Here is a 22835-nt window from a genome sequence, read left to right on the forward strand (position 1 = left end):
ACCTCTTCACCCAGAGAGTGGTAGGTGTGTGGAATGTTCTGCCCCAGAAGGCAGTGGAGGCCCAGTCTCTGGATTCGTTTAAGAAAGAGTTGGATAGAACTCTCAAGGATTGTGGAATCAAGGGTTATGGAGATAAGGCAGGAACAGGATGCTGATTGAGGATGATCAGCCATGATCATCATGAATTGTGATGCAGGCTCGAAGGGCAGAATGGCCTACTCCTGCACCCATTGTCTATTGTCTATTGTCTTTGTTCACTGACTCGATCCAAAGTTAGATTAAATTCAAGATTAAACAGAAGTTTAGCTGCATCAGACAACATGGAATGAAAGCCCACAACAGGATAGATTTCCAACATAGCAAATGCATCATATTTCAGTGTTCATATGCATTTGTCACAATTTTCTAAGTTTCATCTAAATTTCATTGAATGTTCTAAAATTCTTCAAGAGCTAGATAACGTTGTTGCAGAAATGATGTTTGATCTGCTGGATGACCTCAAACCAGGGTACACAGTCTGAGTGTCTCTACCGCTGAGTCAGAATGCCCGGGTTCAAGTTCCACCTGCTCCAGAGTATTAACATCTCTGTGAAGGTTGATTAGAAAATATCAACATTTGTCTCAAAAGGGTGGGCCATTTACAATTGAGATGAAAAGGAATTTCTTCACACGGGGGTGGTTAGTGAAATGTCAGAATTTTCCTTCCCGAAGTCTGTGGAGATTTGCCTTTGAGTATGTTGAAGACAGAGATTGATAAATTCCTCAAATCTAATAGCATAAAGGGACATGGAGGTAATAAATGAAAAATATATTGTGTTTGATGATTAGCCATGAGCTGATATTGGAATGGTGGCATGGAGCTAAATGGTCTTTTCTAACTCTTCAGTTCCCATACTCTTTGTGGTTCATCATCATTTGCTAGCCTGTCCCAGAAGCATGTCCTCCAATGTACACATTCAGGTTAATATTCAATTCAATGAGAGAAAATCCAAGTGTAAGAACAGATCATCATTATCCCATGTTCCTGAAAGGGATTATGCACTGTCAAAATTGGATGGAAGTGACTCAAAATGTGATATAGCCCAAAAGTGCCAAATGGTTGAGTTTCTGTCATTTTTACAGTGAAAATTATTGATTTCTCACTAAATTTGCTAATTTTAGTGATTCAATGTTAAGCCATTTCAAAGCTTTATAAAACACCAAGCTGTGAGAACACACATAGCCATGTATCTGGGTGAGAATGAATTCAAGATGTTGAATCCTATATGTTTCTGAGATGAGCTCCATGCACTGAGCTCTCAATCCTGGTTAAATCCTGTGTTACGTCACCGCCCTGTTGAAATGTGAGTGGAACCTGGTTTGAAATTCTCATGAGCCTTTGGATGTGTAAATAATATGAAAAGCCACCTGAATCTCCAAGCGTAAGAATGATTTGTTCACAATAGCCTTAAATATTTAATATTGTGACCAAGATCATAAGAAATGGAAGTAGGAGTCCACTTGACTCCTCAATCTTGCTTTGCTATTCAACATGATCATGGCTGAATTAAATGTTTTCTTGACTGCAAGTTCCAATCAGCACCCCCCCCCCCTATAATCTTTGCTTCCATTGTTGACAAAAATCTAAGTAAGGTTTAATATATTTAATGACGTAGACTCTACTTTTCTTTCTAATAGAGGATTCTACAAATTTACGACATTCCTCTATATTTTCATCAGCCATAAGAGAAATTTTGTTTGAAACTGGGTCCCTGGTTATAGATTCCCACCTCAAAATGTTCTCAAAAATTACTTTGTCAAGACTCCTCAAATCTTTTATGTTTCAAGATGTCCTCTCACTCCTTAAACTCTAGTGTAAGCTCAGCCTGCTCAGCCTTTCCTCATAGGACAAACCCTTTATCCCTGAAAGCAACCAAATGAACCTTCTCTGAACTGAATCCAATGAATGTTCCATCTTTTAAATCAGGTGATCCAAACTGTACATGACATTCTTGTCATCTTATCAATGTCCCCTACAGTTGTAGCAAGACTTTCCTACATTCAGAAAGAAACAAAAGTTGTTGGAGAAACTCAGCAGATCTGACAGTATTTGCAGAGAGACAGAATTCGTGCTTTGTGACTGATATGACTTGTGCTCACAGATTCTCAACGTCCTAAGAACCATAATTGTTCAGTTACGAAAAAGAGTCATATTGGACTTGAAATGTTTCCCCTGTTCTCTGTCCACAGTGGCTGCCAGAACTGCCGAGTTTCTCTAGCAATTGGTTTTATTTCAGATTTCCAGCATCTGCAGAATTTTGCTTTCTTTTGCTCTAATTTTATACTTCATCTCACTAGCAATAAAGGTCAGCATTCCATTTCCCTTCCTAATTACTTGCATAACAGCAAATTAACATTTTGTGATTCATAAACAAGGATACCCAGGTCACACATTTGTGCACAATTCTAGTCTTTCTCCATTGGGATTCTGGTGGACCCTCATAAAAGTTCGTTAAAAGCTGCACAGTGCAGAGATATGGGAAGTCTTCCCCTTATTGTCCAACTGAGACCAATGTATCTGAGGGTCATTGGCTTACATGTTTCTGCTCTACAATGCATTATGCTGAATGAAAATGTTTGCTGATGGACTAGCTTGAATACTCTATTGTAAGTATCCTTAATCAACTGTTCCCTGTGAAAAATACTGTCCCGTATGAAATCTGCTTTCAATAAAACATTGACAGATCGTGCATTCCAACTAACAGTTAATAAAGTCAGATTCTAACAAACAGCAGTAACTGCTGCCACAAATCTTACTCCTTTCACTGAGAAGGTGCTTGAGGCTGTATTCAATCTCTCCTTGTTTGCTGATATCCATTATCTACAGTATCTTTGTTTTTGTGGTGTGTGAGTTAAAATGTATGTGTGCATAGTGCCAAAACGTTTTCTTGCCAGAATCTATTAACCTTTAGAAGTTTGCTGCAAGATAAGGCTAAATTGTCACTCAGCTTTGCAGGTACACTCTGCATCTTAAAAAGATCAAACACACCACAGCAGCTTCATTATACATTATGCCTGCCTTCTATAGACATTAAGTCCCTTGGGCACTGACAGATACATCACAAATATACTATGATTTGATCCCCTTTGGCACAGAGCAGCTCATTGTTACAGTGCTATAGGTGAGAAGCTGTGTGCACCATGAACTGTTTTGGTTATTAAGTCCATTAAATGTGTTTTTTAAAAATATTACACTGTAACTCATTGCATATGGATCAAACAGATCCATTAAGTATCTTTGCATTGTATATTCAATTTATTTTTATAATTTTTTGCTGTTTTATTATTTATTCACTTTGTAAGTTTCTTCTGTACTCTCCAGAAGGGGCTTTTGATCTTTTCTAATTTAAGGTATCACAGTGACCTGTCTGATTGGAGACTAACACCATGAATGTTGTTCAATGCTTAATTGGATGATAGTGGGATGCACTCCAATACCTTGTCATTATAATCTTTATTTATATGAAACTTGAGACAGACTATAGAAAGGTGTTTTGATGTGATTGTTTCAGTATCTACTTGGAATGTGGGTGTTACTGACAACACTTTCAGGATTGAGTAATTTACCGGGCCAGATTGGAGGGCACTAAGAGTCCATCATGGTGTTGGACTAGACTCCTGTGAGGGTTGCAATATTATCTTCTCTGATCTTTAATAATTGTTTTTCAGAGACCTGCTGACAATACTGTTTTCCTTCCAAACAATAAGCAATTTGGTCACTGATCTGATACTGTAATTGGCATTCTAACATACTTAACTATGTTAAAACTCAAACAACACCAGGTTATAATCCAACAGGTTTATTTGGAAGCACTAGCTTTCAGAGTGTTGCTCCTTCTTCAGGTAGTTCTTATACTCAACAACCACCTAATGAAGGAGCGGTGCTCTGAAAGCTAGTGCTTCCAAATAAACCTGTTGGACCATAAACTGGTGTTGATGTGATTTTTAAGTTTGTACAGTCCAGTCCAACACTGGCTCCTCCAAATCTTACTTAACTATGAGCGCAAAATAATCTGAGACTAGATTAGAGTGGTGCTGGAAAAGCACAGCAGGTCAGACAGCATCTGAGGGGCAGGAAAATCGACGTTTCAGGCAAAAGCCCCTCATCAGGAATAGAAGACCCTCTTCCAACCTACCTTCATATCTACAATGGCTGCTTGTCAGCAGAAATGACTGGATCACTATCAGAAGTCAATTTACATTCTGCTTAGCTATATCGTGCAACAGTCAAGTTTAGCAATCGTGCTATTGCAGCTGAGATTACCTCAGACTGACATTAAACACAAATATTTCCTAATAACAGAAGCTCAGCTTTGTGTTCATTGGAACACTGACCAATTGTTGTTTTTGTCTATCACCTTTTCTTTTGGTTTACTGCTGTGCAGGTCTTAAAAACATTCAAAATTGTAACAGAAAATTAATAATAGTTACTGTGTTTTTACCATAATCTATTACTGGTATCTATATGCCAGTTAGACTTCATTTGTTGCTTACAATACAAAAATATTGCTTCAGGCACTCTTGTGTGTGTAGAATATTAAGTTGACAGCTGAACAGTTCTGCTCCTTCCAACCATGTACCATTCAACACTAGTATCTAACAAAGAAAAATCAGCACCTGACACAGATCAGTATCATAAATCATGAAATAAAGCATGTCAATGAAATACTGCACCAGCCTTTTAACATGGATAAATATTCATAGTTGTTTTCTTGCACCACCGCAGGGACATTAGAATGCGGGGACATTAGAATGCAATGACATTAGAATGCAGGGACATTAGAATGCAGGGACATGGTTCTGTCATTGCTTCCAATAGCAATGGAAGAACCACAAATCCTGTTTTTGTTCTGTTATGTGGCAAAATAGAAATCTGCATTAGTGTTTGGTATTTGAGTTTTCTCATTGTTTTGGTTTTGAAACCCATAAAAATAATGCAGTTGTAAACAGCACTCTCATATTTAGTCTTGCTCTTGAGGAGAAATGTGAACCCAAGTATTAAGTGAAGCGGTGAAAGAATACTTCATCATCCTTGTGCTCCCTCACATTCCCTTTCAAACGTACCTGCATTTTCTTGGACCGGCATGTATACCTGCTCTTGCATCCACAGTTGCATTGCCATCATACTTGCTTCCACTAATGCAAACATGTATCCACACATGTACGGATATGTATAACATCTAGGACAAAGAGAATGGGTTTGTTATTTTTACTTGCTTAGGCTGTGATTGGCTCAAACCCTGTTTTGTGTAGTTTGCTATTCCTTTGAATTTGCCATTGCATCAGTCTCTTGCTTGATTCTCACTCCTGACTGCTGGTGGAGTTACAATTCCCTGCAGGCAATTTCTACATGAATTTCCCACTGACTGTGGGAAAGAACCAATGGACGATTCGCTTTTAAGACTGGTACTGTGGGAGAAACGTTAGTAAGCAAGAAATTAATGCACTGAACTAAAGGAGGCAGACCTTTGCATTAATTAATTAGCACAATTACAATTTGTCTACAACTGTATTTGCTGTGCACAGCAGTTCTGGCAGTTATGTAATAATACAAGTCCCAAATCTCCCGCAGCTTTCCGGTATATAATAGAAAATCCACAGTGCTGTGAGAAAGCTGTCTGCTGTGGTCATGTCCACCTGAACATTCTGCGATGGTTCACTAATTTTATAAAACAGTTATGTTTTAAGATATCATCTTTAACTTAAGGTGAGGCAGGCCATTCTGGAAAAGGAAACAGTGGTCGTGATAAGCACCTCTGAACATACAGAGGAGCTTGGAAGGAACAGTCAAATGGATTTTTTTTATGGGGAGTCGTAGCTGTGATAACAGGGCAGTAACAATCAAGCAAGATGCTGTAAGAGTTGATTTGTAATTCAAATAGACAAGGATAGAAACAAAAGAACACTGGGAGATCAAAGAATCAGTAGATTCATTGCCATCAAATCTTCAAATTAATGTTAAAGTTACTGATACCACAAGAGGAAGGATGCGCAGATGACGTAATTGGAGAAGTTAAGCTTGGTCTTGATATTCAGAATAGGTCTATTACATAGTGCTAGAAAGCTGGTCACATTATTTGAGGTTTACCTGATTGTATACTGTGAGACATCAGTCCATATTCAAAAGTAAGAATACAATACTGTTTGCTACAGCTCAAAATGGCTAGCTCCTTGCAGCATCAGTCTTTCTGTAAATGGATAGGCAGAGCTTACCTTGTGGTTGTCAGTTAACACTATCAGGCCCAAATAATCCTGTACCACCCTCTGTTGTGAGCTCACTTCTTGCCATCACACTGAGCCAATTTACAGTCTTCTTCAAAAATTGTCTCCTTCAGCCTGATCCTTTCACAGCCAACTTTCATTTGTAAGGTTCACCTCAATAACTCCTTGTTCCTTACATCTCCGAGTGCTGTGTTGTTTCTATCTCTGTACTTTTGAATAGTAAATCAACAAGCTTCCTGCTTCATTAATATTATCCTGCTGTCATACAACAGCTTTGTTATTTGGCCACAAAAATTAATCTTTCGACTGTTTCTTCAAAACCCTCCGGAGGTGCTTGTCAGGACCACTGTTCCCCTTTCCAGAGTGGTCTGTTTCACCTTAAGTTAAAGGAGACATTTTAAAACATAACTGTGCCGTAAAATTCAGTATTTGGAACAGCCCTTACTTCTGCCAGCTTTTTAGGCAGGACCAGTGCAGAAAAAGCAAGGTCAGAGAGTTAGAATTGCCCAAGGCTTCACTGATCTGGCCACAGGAATTTCCCATCTACTCCATTGATCTGGAAATCTAAAAGCAAAATAAACCTTTTTCTATTTAAAATAATAGTGCCAAATTAAACCTGGAACAATTTCACTATGTTTCTAAATAATTAAGTTTGGTATAATTTATGTCAAGTTAGCCTTGATGTTCCAGTCCCATTCTATAAAAAGGATAATAAGGAAGCCCTGATTCATTGCAATGAGAGGTTGTCTGGTTTCCCGTGGGTCACATAATCTCAGGCTTTCAGAATGGAAACAGGAAGGGCTTCCACTCATATTACTGTTCTGAATCCCTCACTGGGAGTATGTTTGTGGATATCAAGTACAGTAATTTAGAATTTGACATAACTGAAACACAGTAATACAATTCTTTGGATGCCAGTAAATTGGGCATTGCAGCATATTGTGAGATAGAGTGCTGGAGATTGTATCTGTGCCCTCTTATAATTTGTAGCATGTGCAAGTAAATGGCAATTGAATTTTGACGCAAATAAATTTCAAAAAGTTCATTTTGAGAGAAATGCTCAATGAAGGGAAGCATTCCTGAATGGAAAGAACTGGAACAGCTTGGAGGGACAGGGAGTTCAGAAGTTACAAATGCATTGATCTTTAAACAATAGAAAATATCTTACAAAGATAAATGGGATTCTGCATCTTGGCAAATGAATGTAAAAACAATAATGTGAATATCAATTTGTTGAACACATTGATTGGGCCATTGTGTGTAGTTTTGATTACCACGTTATGGAAATGTTATGGAAGTAATGGAAAGAAAGTACAGAAAGTGATAACACTTATAAAAAGTCAGAGTTTTTCAAAGCTGCTCACAATTTTAGACTTGTATTCCATAGACAAGAAAGGTCTAATAGAAGCGACACATTATGTAAGGCTTTGAAAGGTTATGTAGTGAAAAATTGCTAGCAATGCTCAGTGAATCAGTGAGAAGGGAATAGACTGAACATTACCACTCGAGCAAAGGTAAAAGTAGGAAGAAATGTTTTATTGGAACATGAAATATTTTATCACAAATAGCTTTTGAAGCAGAGCCTTCTTTAAAATAGAATTGCTTTAGGATTTTATATAAATGGAATTGAATAGCAAGTAAGGAAGTAATAGTAAATGAGGAATATAAATAAATCTAAGAAAGGCACCAAATAACATTCACAAAGGCTGGTACCTCTGAGGAACTAACACAAACTGTGGATGCTTAAAATCTGAAATAAAAGCAAAATGTTGGAAATACTCAGCAAGTCAGCAGCACCGACAGAGAGAAAAAGAGTTCATAACAGTTCAGGATCTTTCATTGGGTTCGTGTCATGGATTCTCTTTTGTCACATAAATTAATCCATGATTTATTTTTGTTTTACGGTTACCTGAAAATTCAAAAAATCTTCACTCCTTCCTCATATCTATTCAATTCTGCACAAATGATAATGGCTTAAAACAGTCACTTTGAGTTTTAGGTTCATCAAGTAGAGATTAATTGAGCATATACGAGGGTCGAGGGCCCTTGTAGGTCATGAGATGTAGTCGTAGTAGTGAGCAAATGAGTCAACTCTCATTGCACTGAGATCATGGATGAACAGATAATCCTTGATGTCACTTTTCTGTTTTTTCCCTACAATCCTTGATTTTCTTACAGTTTAAAAACCTGTCTATCTCAGCTTTTAATACCAGCGCCCTGTCTTTGCCTCCAACATCACTACCCCCTACCATCACTTGCCTTTTTCTAGGGCTCCTGTGAACTCTGGCAAAGACCCAAGTGAATTGCCACTGAAAAAAACAGTAATGTTGGTATAGAGAGCTGCCAGGTTCTGACTGGCCAGAGACTCTCAGGTGAAAGTTTTACCCACTGGGGAATGTCCTAGAACATAGAGCAATACAGCACAGTACAGGTCCTTTGACCCTCAATGTTGTGCAGGTCTTTTATCCGACTCTAAGATCAGACTAACCCATATACCTTTCATTGTACTATCTTCTATGTGTCTATCCTGCAATTAACTATTCCTGTGAAATTGAGGGACACAGCAGCAGGGTTCCCACTGCCAATGGGACATCATTCCCTCATTGCTCCCAGAAATCGGAAAAATGAAGGTAATGCCTGTTTTGGTGGCAGTCTCTCTCATTAAATTCCACCTTTATGTTAGCTTCTGCTTTGATACTAATTAATTTATTTCATTATCTGAAAATTTGAATTGTAGAGAAGAGTATAAAGTGATTTGAACTTCCAGGTTTCCTGAATGTGAATACTTGAATGTTATTTGGCTCCTTGCCGACTGGTTGAATTCACTGCTGCTACAAATCAAGAAATTCGCTTGACATGGTGCCAGATTTAAGCTGTTGCTGACAAAGGGCATAAAAACCTGCAGATGGATGGATCTTTGTGGGCAGATTTCTTCAAAATCAGCGTTAAGCGTTCTTTCTTCGTCACTAACTGCAGAATTCTTGCTTTTTTACTATCACCCATCAGTGTCCCCTTTTAAAAGCTAAATAGTTCAGTGAATAGAAACTAACATTGACATTTTGTTTTATATTGCTTTCTGTGGATTTTTGAATACTTTTAATTTTCCTTTTCAAAATTATTGTCTTCCCTGCCTTCTGTCTTTTTGGTATAAGGCTCTAGAACCTGGACCAGCATGTTATTCCAGAGGCCATTTTCAGGCTTAACATCTTTCTCCTGACCCTTGCTGCCAGGTGCTCATGGGGATATCAGATGAAAACCAGCCTGAGCTTGTTAGCTTCAAGGATTTAACAACTCACACTGAAATGCCAATTTTAACTTTTGACGGTGTCAGATGGAGCTGTTGAACCTCCCTGCTGGGAGTCTCTGAACAACCAATGCCCTGTTAGCATATCATGAGTAAGCTGCATGATAGTTAGTCAAGGTGACACTCTAACTCAACAAGAACATGGCAGACTGGGACTTATGCAAGTCTCCTTTTATCCTGGACTCATCTTGCTCTGCTGTGGTTTTGTCATCTGTCAGTTATAGCTGCTGTCAGGGTCCAATGAACACTTCATTACACCTTTACAAATAAGTGTTGTATCAATCAGTTTTCATGGGCCAGACATTCTGGGTTCAGTTCCCATCCCAGGACTTGTTGACCATTGAAGGTGAATTTGACATAACCCAACAGGTTGATTACCAACTGATAAATCAAAGTCTTACTTGCTCCAGAGGCATGTCGTAACGTCTCTAAACAGATTGATTTTATGAAAATATCATTCCTTCCAATATGTCTGGTGGCAGGCATTAAGAGTGGGAGAGGTTCCCAGTCAGCTGTTCTGCACAAGGTATTGGCAAATCACTGCAATGCTTTGCCCGTAAGCCTGGATGAATCCAATGGAATTTTATGGCCTAAGCCCCAGGAACAAGATCAGGAAAATTGATAGATAGAAAAATAGACAAAATATCCCCAGTTTATTAAATCATCCAGCATCCAGTGGATAGGCCAAAAGGTTTAAATATGCTATTCTCTGCAGCTCCTTTCGGACATCATGGAATGTTTGGGCCTCCATTGTCCAAGATTCACCTCCAGTAACTACTTGGAGAGCACTGCCAAACTCATCGCCCCATAATTTACACCGGCAGTCAAGCAGCTGCTTATTTATTGCCTGCCACAACATGCAGCTTACTCATGATATGCTAACAGGGCATTGGTTGTTCAGAGACTCCCAGCAGGGAGGTTCAACAGCTCCATCTGACACCGTCAAAAGTTAAAATTGGCATTTCAGTGTGAGTTGTTAAATCCTTGAAGCTAACAAGCTCAGGCTGGTTTTCATCTGATATCCCCACGAGCACCTGGCAGCAAGGGTCAGGAGAAAGCAATCAGTATCAGAGACACGGAGTGACATTTTTCCTATCTTCTTTATCTGTGGGGCACTGAGTCTAATTGTTGGAACCCAATTGCTGAGACCAGCAAACTCAGCTCACAGAAGAATAAAATCATGACATTTCTGTCTTATTGTAAGATTGGACAGTGTCTTAACCCATGAAGAAATCTCACAGCCCAAGTATACCTTGCCTTTCGATGAAGTGCATCAGGCATAGTTAGGAAGTTTTTACTTGCTTAATTTCAATATTTCCTCTCAATAATGTGCTCTATAACTAGTCACAATCTATTATCTCAATTGTTTATTACATATTCAAAAAACTGCAAAAATAGTTCACAAATGTTTGATAACTTAACATGATTTTTCTTGAACTAATTTTTAAAAATATATTTATTTGAAATAAAATAATATATTGTGTACAATATAAATTCAAATCCTATGCTTTTATTGATGGTCTTACAAATATTAATGTTTGATATATTTTGTTTTGAACTTTACAAAAAAGGGCAGTATGGTGGTTCAGTGGTTAGCACTGCTGCCTCACAGCGGCAGGGACCAAGGTTCAATTCCATCCTTGGGCAACTGTCTGTGGAGTTTGCACATTGTCCCCATGTCTGTGTGGGTTTTCTCTGGGTGCTCCAGTTTCCTCCCACAGTCCAAAGATGTGCAGGCTAGATGCATTTGCCATACTGAATTATCCATAGCAACCAGGGATATGCATGGTGTATTAACCATGGGAAATGCAGGATTACAGGGATAGGCCAGGGGAGTGGATCTTAGTGGGATGCTGTTCAGAAGGTCAGTGTGGAATTGATAGGCTGAATGGCCCATGGTCGTATGAAAAATTCTCTGTTTTTAAGATGCAAGTTGGTAGATTGACTTAAACTTGGTCCATTGTCATCTGACGAATGTCTGGCATATTGCATAATTTGAAGATTATTTTTACAATTGGGCGGAAGAATGGAACAGGCCTCTTTTTTTAAAACATTTCTCATTTGCCCACACATGTTCTTTAAAAAAGGTATGTTTGTGGATTAAGTGAATGTTTAACTTGAAGTTCCCAAATCTTTCTGACTGTGATCTCATATAAAAGCTGGAAAATTGTTTTGATTCTCCCCCCCACCCCCACTTCCAGTGAGAAATGTTAGAGGCCAAGGGTGGTGGTGGTGGTGGTGGTGTGTGTTGGGTAGGAGTAACCTCTGAGAGGACAGTGTGTGATTAGAGCAGAATTCATCATTTATGGAAAATCATGCATGTCCTTGCCTTCTTACCACTGCAAGTACCAGCCTCCGGTTCAATCATTCCGGTCATGGCCTATATTTGAAAACATGAGAGCATTTGAAGCTGCCTTGTAGCTATTCACTTGATCAGAGCTCAATGGCTGAAATTGCTGTTTTAGGATTGCAACTGAAACCTTTTGGCTCAAGACCCCCATTTTGGGAAGGTGTGGTTTAACTGTCTCTTGCAGTGACTGTAAAGGACATTGACAGAGGTTTCCTTGTCATGTTTTAAGAGAATTGTATTTAATTAGGTCTAAGTAAAATAATGAAAATGCTCCATCTTTTTTTCATAGACAAATTTACTTTTAAAAAAAGTATATTACAAAGTGAGAATAACAGAATAAGTGATAATTTAAGTGCAATTAAAATTATATAATTTTCATAGGCTGGTAACATGGGTAGGTCGAGGTTAGACTTGGTAGTTCTCATTGTTTGGATATCGGGGCGGTTAAGAAATGTAGATAGATGATTTATCTATTCATCTGAAGGCACCATCTGTTAGATGAAGTTAATTAAAATCTCTGACTGTGACACATTGACAGTCAGATAGCAGAAATGGATCAAACTTACAAGTTGGGTAGAAAGAGAGAAAACAATGGCCATAAATGTGTTTGTGATATATTTTCTGTTTCTGCCTGGTTTGTTGTGTTATTTTCCCTCTCTCTCACTCAATTACACTTTTGCTTTTTCTCTAACTTGTCAGTAACCCAAATATAGTCATGGGCTAATGGATTCTAATTTAACTCGATTCAATCATGGCTGAGTAATATCTTCTCTCAGCCATTGTCTCCCATCCAGAGAAGTTTAGATGCTCTGAATAGGAATAGCAGATACGGTTCATTCACAATTCATTTGGGTAATTGTCTCTGCAGGCAGCTTAGCTGCATATAATGGCTTTGATTTGGAGCTGCCGGTGTTGGACTGGGATGTACAAAGTTAAAAATCACACAACACCAGGTTATAGTCCAGCAGGTTTAATTGGAAGCATGCTAGTTTTCGGAGCGACGCTCCTTCATCAGGTGATAGCTTTGGATGGCTTTGGATTTGTCAGGCGCAGTGATTCACACATTCAGCCATCTTAACAGTTGTGGTTTCAAATCAGTGGAATGTGGCCTCTGTCTTTTTTTGCAGTCTGATCAGTGGTTTTCAGTCAATAAATTCATAAACCATTTATTAATATGAAGTTTGTCTTTGTAGTAGGGATATTTTCTTTAATGCATGTAATTGTCTTGTAAACCTTCAAGTTGATAATTTAATAGTTACGGTTTTTTTACAAAGTGCTTTAACATTTTGGGTTTCTGCAACTTTTTATTAATTTTTTAGTTTCATACTCTGGACATAGACATTAGTATAGTTGTATCTGCAAGCTGCTCCTGACTTAAGAAAAAGAGTTTGGGCATAACATAAATGACAATGACATCTCATTAGTCATTGAAGTTAATTGGTGGAAAGAGCACTATTATGTCTGCAAATTCTTAGCATCCAGTTTGCACACAGTGGGTAGTGGGAGAGGAAGCTGCATAGTCATGAGGTGAGTTGGACAGTGAATAAGGTTATTGTCATTCAGTCCATCTCCCTTGATAAACAACATCCCATTAGCAAGTGAGAATCTCTCCTTGACACCCAGAACCTAGTAAGAAAAAGTTGAAAATCACACAACACCAGCTTACAGTTGGACTATAGTTGGGTGGCATGGTGGGTCAGTGACCTGGGTTTGATTCCAGCCCTGTGGAGTTTGCACATTCTCCCTGTGTCTGTGTGGGTTTCCTCTGGGTGCATTGGTTTCCTGCCACAGTCCAAAGATGTGCAGGTTTGGTGAATTGGCCAAGCTAAGTTGACCATAGTGGTGTTCAGAGATGTATAGGTTAGGTGGATTAGCCAGGGGAAAATGTACGGGTAATGGGTCAAGGTGGGATACTGTTCGGCAGGTAGGTTTAGACTTGTTGGACCAAAGGGCCTGTTTCCACATCATAGGGATTCTAATTCTAATTCTATAGCCTGGTGTTGTGTGATTTTTTAACTTTGCCCACCAGCACCTCCACATCCTAGTAAGAAAATGCAGTGGATTACTTCGGACATCAAGATAGGCCTCACAGGATGTTTTGCAAGTTTTTTCCATCTTTCTCACCATGTCATACAGACTGCTATAAGATAAGCCCACTGGAAAAATAAAGTGCTATCTATTCCAACGCTATCAAGTTGCAGTATTCAAACACCACAGACAGCTATTTACTCTATGACATCTGTCATTTTAGCTAAACTGTTTCTTCAATTTGTGGTCTTGAGAGATTGTAAGCCTCTTCCTTGCTAAGTCGCTCAACTTATCTTGAACCTTCTCAGCTTTTGAAGCACACATTGGAGTTTTAATCAATTTTTTTCCTCTTTTGAATTTGCAAGCTAAAATACTCACACAGAGATAACCTATTTACTGATCGTTCCATCTACCTCCGTTCTTCAGGAGAAATGGTTTCACACATCTAACTTCCACCAAAATGAAAAGAGAGAGGGTTTCCAAATTATGGGTTCTCCCCTCAGCATTAAAAAAAAACCCACCCAATCTTTCAAAACAGAAAACTGGCTAATTCACCTCATGCCTGCATGTAAAATTCTCCTAATGCAAACAAATTTCCATCATCAATGCAGGGCTCCTTCTTTCATACTGGCTTAGGAAAAGGCTCCAGAAATACTGATAATTTCATCATTAACCTCCATCATACACACACATGGAACAAAACCTATATGCCTCTAGTTTGAAACCAAACTCTTAGATAAATGATCATAATATATATATATAAATCACATCACACAGCCTAAATTGCTATGCTCACATTTGTAATGAGATTTAAATTTACCATCGTTTAGACTGAGCGATGAGTCTTTTGCCGAACCAAGTTGAAGTTTAGAGATATATATTTTCCAGTCTTAAAACTATCTGAAGTTGAATCTAAACTTAAAGAATGTTAACATGTTTCATTTTTACTGTCACTACCAAGTATTGAGTATTGAGAGGAAAGTTCATTTTTAACTAAATTTGATTTGTGTCATTAACATTGCCAAACCAAGGTAAATATAATCAAATTGTTCTAAGCTCTTTTTGACCAGATAGTATTCACTTAAATTGTATTTGTTGTTCAATCAAGGATTGTCAATAGCTGGAGAAACTGTCCTCCAGACTTCACAAACCAGTATTAAAAGCAAGAACTGTAATTCATGAGAATAAGTTACAAACATTACACTTCTGATATTTCTATTTTCCAATAGGAAGCATTTACTTCTCTTTCTTTTTGGTAGCATTCAGGTTCGGAATGGCATGTGCAGACCAATCTTGCCCCATTTTTTGAGTCAATTCATGGTCACTTTGTTTTGCAAAATAACGCAACACCTAATTGGTATTAAATTCCAACTGCCACATTTTAGCTCATTCCTCCAGCTTATTATCACCTTTTGCAATTTCCTTCATGAACTTTGTCTCATACTTTGATGTAACTTGTAAAGTTTGACTTGGGCCAATTAGGTCTTCATTCAAATTCATTGAATATCAATGAAAACAATAGATTCTACTAAATCTATGCACTGCATGTGAAATTAATCCTGTTTTATTTATCAAAAAGCAAACCTCACTTCTAATGTTTATCTAAAGATCTGTCAAAGCTGTACCATTCAGAAAAAAAAAATGAATGCACTGTGAATGATTTTAAAATTAAGGGGTTTGCTTAGATTATGTGCTGGAATCCCGTTGTGTGCCTCAGATCTGAAATTTTTTGATTGGAGACAAATTTATACTGTTCGATCAGGTTTATTTCTATTAACAAATAGGCCAGTGGTAATGTCATCTGAGACCATGGCTAAGATTAGCACACTTAACATGAGCATGAATTGAAGCTGGGTTTGGATTCTTAGCACTGCATTCGTCAGTTTTGGAGGAGTTAAATCTTGCTTATTTTAATTCTTTCAGTTTGTTAACTGTTGCTTTTGTTTTATTAATTGACTTTTATACCACTTAGCTCACATGGTACCACTCCTCCCGTTCTGTGAATATTTTTCCACACAGCTTTAAAGATTAATGTTGATTGACATGTATGATTCATTCTCTATTTTGTCATTTTATTCAATGATTTATGAGCCTGTATTTCAATTTGTACTCCAGAAGCTGCAAGGGTAGCCTACAGCCATGAAATGACGAAACCTCAGGGCAGAATGATCAGATCTGTGCTGGCAGAGCACTGATGCATGTTAAATTCTGAACTTAACTTTAATCCCATGTGAATTCTAAATGCCTGCATGTGAATTTCTGCCTGTAGGCTCCCTTTTGCATTGTCAATTCTGCACTGATGTCAATAATTCTTCATCCAGAGAGCTGTGTTGCAATAGAAAGATGAGGGCAGGGCATTTACCAATGGCCAAAGATTTTGTGTCACCACCTTGAGTGGTGAAAGTTAAACATTCATTTTAAAGTACATAATGAATAAGCAACTGATAATTAATAAAATGACATCTAGTTGTTCCCCAGAGTTCTTCAAATCAAGATTTTTAAGTGTAATGCGACCACATTGCTAAAAAGCAGCTTTTCTGCCATCATTTAGTCAATGCAAATTATGCTTGCAATCTCAGAAAAAAATGAATGCACTGTGAATGATTTTAAAATTAGTTTGTATTGAGCTAGCTGCTAACAGGAGCAACATGCCTCTGTGTAGAGGCATGGGAGAAGAAATCACTTGTTTTTCCCTTTCCTAATCACAATTCAGTAGCAATGTCAGAAATTGAATATGCTCAGATGATGTGCGAGAAGAGATAGATGGGCTTGGGTCTGCTCTCCAAAACCCTAATATTCAATTTACTTGTGTATAAAGAATGATGTGACTAAAGGTGATGATGACCTTTTGAACCATCCCTTGGCACAAACTAGTACTTTTCTTATTTACAGAGAAGATTGACGATATTTGGGGCTCCTCTGTGTGCAGAATCTCTTGCATATTTTTTTTCATAGTAAACCAGGATTATAAATTCTTTAATACACTAATTTAATTCATTTAATTTTGTAGAAAAACTGACCAGACTGAAGACATGGGCATCTGATTCTCCTCATATTTCTTATTTAATAAGCCCCAGATAAGTGTTGTCTTAGATTTTTAAAAAAATAACTCCTTTTAAATTAGTTTACAGAAGTTATGATTAAATAAAAAGAATTAAATAAAAGGGCAACCAAACTGATTGAATGAAATCTCCCTTTACTGATGGCTGTTAATGTTCCACATTATATGAGTGGCTCAGAGCCAGACCCGTTCCCCAGTGTGTAATAACCTGGAGCACACGATTGCCCCTAACCCAACTGCAATTTGCATTTTTATAAGGTGACTAATGTAATAAAACATTAAGTTTTTATTACGTACAATAACAGTAATAAAAGAGTTGAGAGAAATGCAAGAAGGCACATCCAGAATGATATAGGTTAAAATAACCCTTTAGAAATGGAGAGTAGTAATCACATTGAGGATATTTTGGGGGGAGCTTAATGAACTTCATAAATTGAAGTCTTTACTCAAAGAAGCCACAGGATTCCTAATGAGTTATGTGTAAAAAAAAATGAACTTTACAAAGTTGTTGTCAAAGGATTTTGAGTTGGTAAATTTTGACGAAGGGATTATGCCTGAAACATCAACTCTCCTGTTCCTTGGATGCTATCTGTCCTGCTGTGCTTCTCCAGCGCCACGCTTTTTGACTTGTACTGGTATAGTATTACTACACTGCAGGATTGCTGGCTATATAATTGGAAATGGACAAAATGTTTCATCTGGCACCACTTCACCTTATGCACAGATAACCATAACAGGAAGAATGCAAAATAAAAGTCATGATTTGGAGATGCTGGTGTTGGACTGGGGTGATTTTAAAAAAAGTCAGGTTGTTCCATTTGAATCCATCCAGGACAAACTCGTGTCAACTCCTTGAGCAAACAGATTTTACATTGCTGAATGCAAAATTTAGTATAAAACGGTGAGGCAATAATTTGTTCCTCCCTACAGAAATACATGTGGTAATTATATAGCACATTGACATAATGACACGTTCCAAAAGCACTTAAGAAAACAACAAAACTATATGGCTGACAGTGTGGCATACCAAAACAAAGGACACAACAATGATGATGCATCCTTAAGAATAATTTTTTTCTTTTAATGTATGTTATTTCACTAATTTACCAGATGTTTGGTTTGGTCAAACCAGTGATTGAGGAAAATAAAACAAAGTCATTGGTTTCTCTGGCTTTAGTTTCATAAATACCTACAGGTTACACAACAAATGATATTGATACATCTCTGCACCTACAGAAATTCTGCACGAAAGCTGTGGATTGCTGTTAAAGCTTTCTGAAAAAAATATTGATAGTTCTTTCACTTCTACCAACTGAATTGCTTTCCTTTCATGAACATCAAAAGTGCATGTTTTATAGCAAAAACATACTTGGGTTCTACATGATAAATAAAATGGCAGGTGTTCATTTTAAGCTTTTTTATGTATACTGATTAGTTTGTTCTGTTTCATTTTTAAAAGCAATATGTGTTTCATCTTCCCAATCCACATTTTCATACAACCGTTTAACCATTACCACAAAGTAAGCCAGTAATATTGTTGAATTCTAAAGACTCCAAATGTTATCTTAGTCTTATTGTCATAGATGCTGCCAGACCTGACTTTGTCAAGCAAGTTCTGTTTGAGTTTAAAGACAACAATATTGTTTAAATTTACTATAAATCAATGGAAATCATATAAATCTTTTGAACTCTGTTATTTTTTCTTGATTTTGGCTTCTTGTTATTGAGATTCTAAGATTGAGTAATTTTTGAATGATAGGATTGAAAATGGCTTCCTATTGAGCAACATTTTTCGAGGGATAAAGTTTCAACTTGTGGTCCATACATAACACTGCTCTTATGGGAGAACTTCATAGAAATTGCCTGATTTTAATTGTAGATTAGTGGTGCTGGAAGAGCACAGCAGTTCAGGCAGCATCCAAGGAGCTTCGAAATCGACGTTTCGGACAAATGCCCTTCATCAGGAAGCTTTTGCCCGAAACATCGATTTCGAAGCTCCTTGGATGCTGCCTGAACTGCTGTGCTCTTCCAGCACCACTAATCCAGAATCTGGTTTCCAGCATCTGCAGTCATTGTTTTTACCTCGCTGATTTTATTTGTTCCAGCTGATCTGAAATGCAATAATTGTACCTGGGTGGCAAGATGAAAATCTACCTTGACCCTTTGGAGTTAGTGGTCTAGAAATGTAATGGTTCTTCACTTGCTCTATGTGCATTAATGAAGGAAGCTTGCATTATTGCATCAGCAACTGCATGTTAAACGTACAATATAAAAATGGTTGCTGCCACATTTGTAAATGAAGAATACCTGTGCAGTTTGTGCAGTTGAATATGTGTTTCTTAGAAAATTAAAATATTGCAAATGCTGGGAAACTGAAAGGAAAAGAAGAAATGCTGGAGAAACTCAGCAGTTGGGCACCTTCTGTGAAGGTATGAGCTCTTTTTATGTTTTGAGTTTGATCCGATTTTTCTTTGGTGTGTTTTTGTCACTTTGCATGTGCTAATAAGAGACCTTCTGCAATATTGATTTACCATAAGACAGTCAGTGCCAGAGACACACATGGAAAAAACAGGAACATACCACAGTGGGGCAGTATGGTGACTCAATGGGTAGCACTACTGCCTCACAGCGCCAGGGACCCGGTTTCTATTCCAGCCTCAAGCGACTGTCTGTGTGGAGTTTGCACATTCTCCCATTGTCTGCCTGGGTTTCCTCTGGGTGCTCCGGTTTCCTCCCACAATCCAAAGATGTGCAGGCCAGGTGAATTGGCCATGCTAAATTGCCCGTAGTGTTGGGTGCATTAGCCAGGGTTAAATATAGGGTAGGGGAATGGGTCTGGGTAGGTTACTCTTTGGAAGGTTGGTGTGGACTTATTGGGCCAAATAGCCTGTTTCCATACTGCAAGGAATCTAATCTAATCTAATTTAACAATATGTTCCTAATAGGTCCATTCCAACCAGCCATCAAAGCAAATGAAGGGTTACCATTTACTTTGAAGGGAATTGAGTGTACAGATGGAAAGTTTTTCTACAACTATAAAAGATAATGATCAGATTACAAGCAAACACAGAATGCAAGAGGAAACTCAGCAGGTCTGGTAGCATCTGTGGACAGAGAGAAGCAGAGATAATATTAGGCCCAGAGTAGCTCTTCTTCAGTTTTTCTCTCTCTGCAGATGTTGCCAGATTTGCTGAATATTTTCAGCATTCCCTGTATTTGTTTCAGATTTCCAGCATCTGCTGTAATTTGCTTTTATATTATTCAAACCACACCCGGAACGCAGTGATTATTTTTGGTCCTGTTATCGAAGGAAAGATGTCTGAATTTTGGATTATCCGAACACGATCTCAAGGTCCCTGTACTTGCATTTCAATTGAAGTAGGAAAATTCTATTCCTCATCCATTTAATGCATTATTTTGTAAATTTGAACAGAAATATAGATGCAAGTATGCTTTAATAAATAATTAACTTCAAATATACACTCGAGATGAGACACGAAAGTTAAGTCTTACGCTTTTTATAAAAAGGCACTCTGATACTTATTATCCCTGAGGACAAAGGTCTGTGACTATGAACACAGAAGAACAACATACGTGCAAGCCCGAGCTGTGCACTCTAACAGCAAGATTCCCTCTCAACATTGACTCACTCAACAATTTTCTTCCTCAGCTCATTCTCCGGAGAGTTAAGTCAAAAAAAATGCGCTCGCACTTTTCATTTCCATTTGCTTTTTCCTCCCGTTGTCCCATGACGACTATATTTGTCCAGATAAAAACTAGTTCAATATCTTTTAGCTGACAAGAAAATTTAATGTAACTTTTTTTTTGATAGGAGAGAGCAAATCGTAGTGAGTGAGCACACGTGAAAATAAACAGGAGGAAAACTTGACGGAAGTGTGGGTAAAATATTACCCCCCCCAAAAAAAAATTAATGACGGACAACTGAAGTCAGTGAAGAAATCTTTCCTCTCTCTCATGCTACCGCTGTATTTTGCGCCTCTCCATCTCTAAGGGCTCGGCAGTTGCTGAGGAGGGAGGGACAACACTTGGTTAGTCTGGACAGCTAGAAGACATTGAACAGAATGCTGCTGGCCGCTGCTGAGGACTGGGAAAAAAAAACAAGGAAAATGTCAGCGAAAAATTTCACTGATTTCAGTCCCACCGCAATATCCAGTATTTGTACGCATTTTATCAATTGAGTGAACTAAAAACTCTGTAAATATGCTTTTTTATGTAATTATGTTAAGTATGGCTTCCTTTGTTTCTGGTCAGATCAGTTATCCAAACAAACACCTGTTTCTTTTGGATAATCAAGGTTGTTCTGTACTGGCATGTCAGGTACTCCATAGAAGGTTGACTAGATTCTCCCTGACATGGAGGGATTATTGCAATTTGCCACGCCTTTGTTACCTCTGCATGCTAGCTTTTTGTGAGTTAGGCAGGAGGACTCCCAATGCCCCTATGTTGCAACTTGTGAGGCCAAGCTCCCACAGAATCAGGATTTTTTTTAGTTTTAATTTTTCAATAGTAGCAGTTAGAGGAGTCCTGAAACTGGGTTTGGAAGCTGCAGTACATCTTTCCTATACTCTTTCTCTCTCTCTGAATTTTCTCTTAATGATTTTCCTCCTGGACAGGAGAACTGCCTGTGAAATAATTTATTTCTTTGAATTTTGGCTCTTGCAAAGGCTATGCTTATCAGCTGTTCAGCATTTCAATAGAGTTACAATTAAGCCAATTCTTTTTTAATTTTTGTTCTGTCTCTATTTCAATGGCAGTGTAAAAATAAAGTGTATTATCGAGTCATACAGCACAGACATAGATATTTTGGTACAACAAGTCCATGCCAAATATAATCCCAACCTGAACTAGTCCCACCTTCCTGTTTCTGGCTTATATTTATGTGCTTATCAAAATGTTTTAACCTTGTAATTGTATCCACATCGACTACTTCCTCAGGAAGTTCGTTACACATGCGAACTGCCCTCTGTGTGGGGAAAAAGAATAATGTGCCCCTTGTGTCTTTTTAAAGTCTCCCTCGCCTTAAAAATGTATCCCCTGGTCTTGAAATCCCCTATCCTAGGGAGAAGACACCCACCATTAACCCTATCTATATCCCTCATGGTTTTGTAAACTACTTCTTAAGGTCACCTCTCAACCTCATTCACACAGTGAAAAAAGTTCAGTTTTTACTTATAACTCAAATCTTCCACACCTGGTAACATCCTGATAAATCTCTTCTGAACCCTCTCCAGCTTGGTAATATCCTTCCTATAACTGGGTGACCAGAACTGGATACAATACTCCAGAAGAGGCCTCACCAATGTCCTGTACAAACTCAAAATGACTTCCCAACTCTTTACTCAAAGGACTGAGCAATGGAGGCAAGTGTGATAAATGCCTTTTTAATTACTCTATTCATACTTGATACAAACTTCAAAGAATTATGTACATGAACCATGAGATCCCACTGTTGTACAACACTGTACAAGACCCTATCATTAATAGTATAAGTCCTACCCCTGTTTTTGCACCAAAGTTTAATACCTCACATTTATGCAGGTTGAACTTCATCTGCCATTTTTCAGCCCATTGATCAATTTAATCAAGATGCCATTGCACTCTTAGGCAGCCTTCTTTGCTGTCTACCATTGCACCAATTTTGGTGTCTTTTTTGCTTATTATCGAATCATGTAACCAAGCAATTTGCATCTGGGACACAACATCTTACACTTGCCTTTAAAATATGAAAAAGTTGTTCTATCTTTTGAATAAAGTTTGAGGCGGTTTGGTCTGTTCCATAAAACATGTTTTTGCTTGTTTACTTAACTTGA

The 22835-nt window shown here is 38.0% G+C and overlaps 1 protein-coding gene across 5 annotated transcripts in view; it reads left to right on the plus strand.

Moving 5' to 3' along the window:
• The window catches only part of tenm1 (teneurin transmembrane protein 1), a 2368941-nt gene that overhangs the window by 1432744 nt on the left and 913362 nt on the right, over window positions 1-22835 (plus strand). The gene's annotated exons all lie outside the window — the stretch shown is intronic.

Source organism: Chiloscyllium punctatum, chromosome 25, assembly GCF_047496795.1.
Source record: "Chiloscyllium punctatum isolate Juve2018m chromosome 25, sChiPun1.3, whole genome shotgun sequence".
Lineage (NCBI taxonomy): Eukaryota > Metazoa > Chordata > Chondrichthyes > Orectolobiformes > Hemiscylliidae > Chiloscyllium > Chiloscyllium punctatum.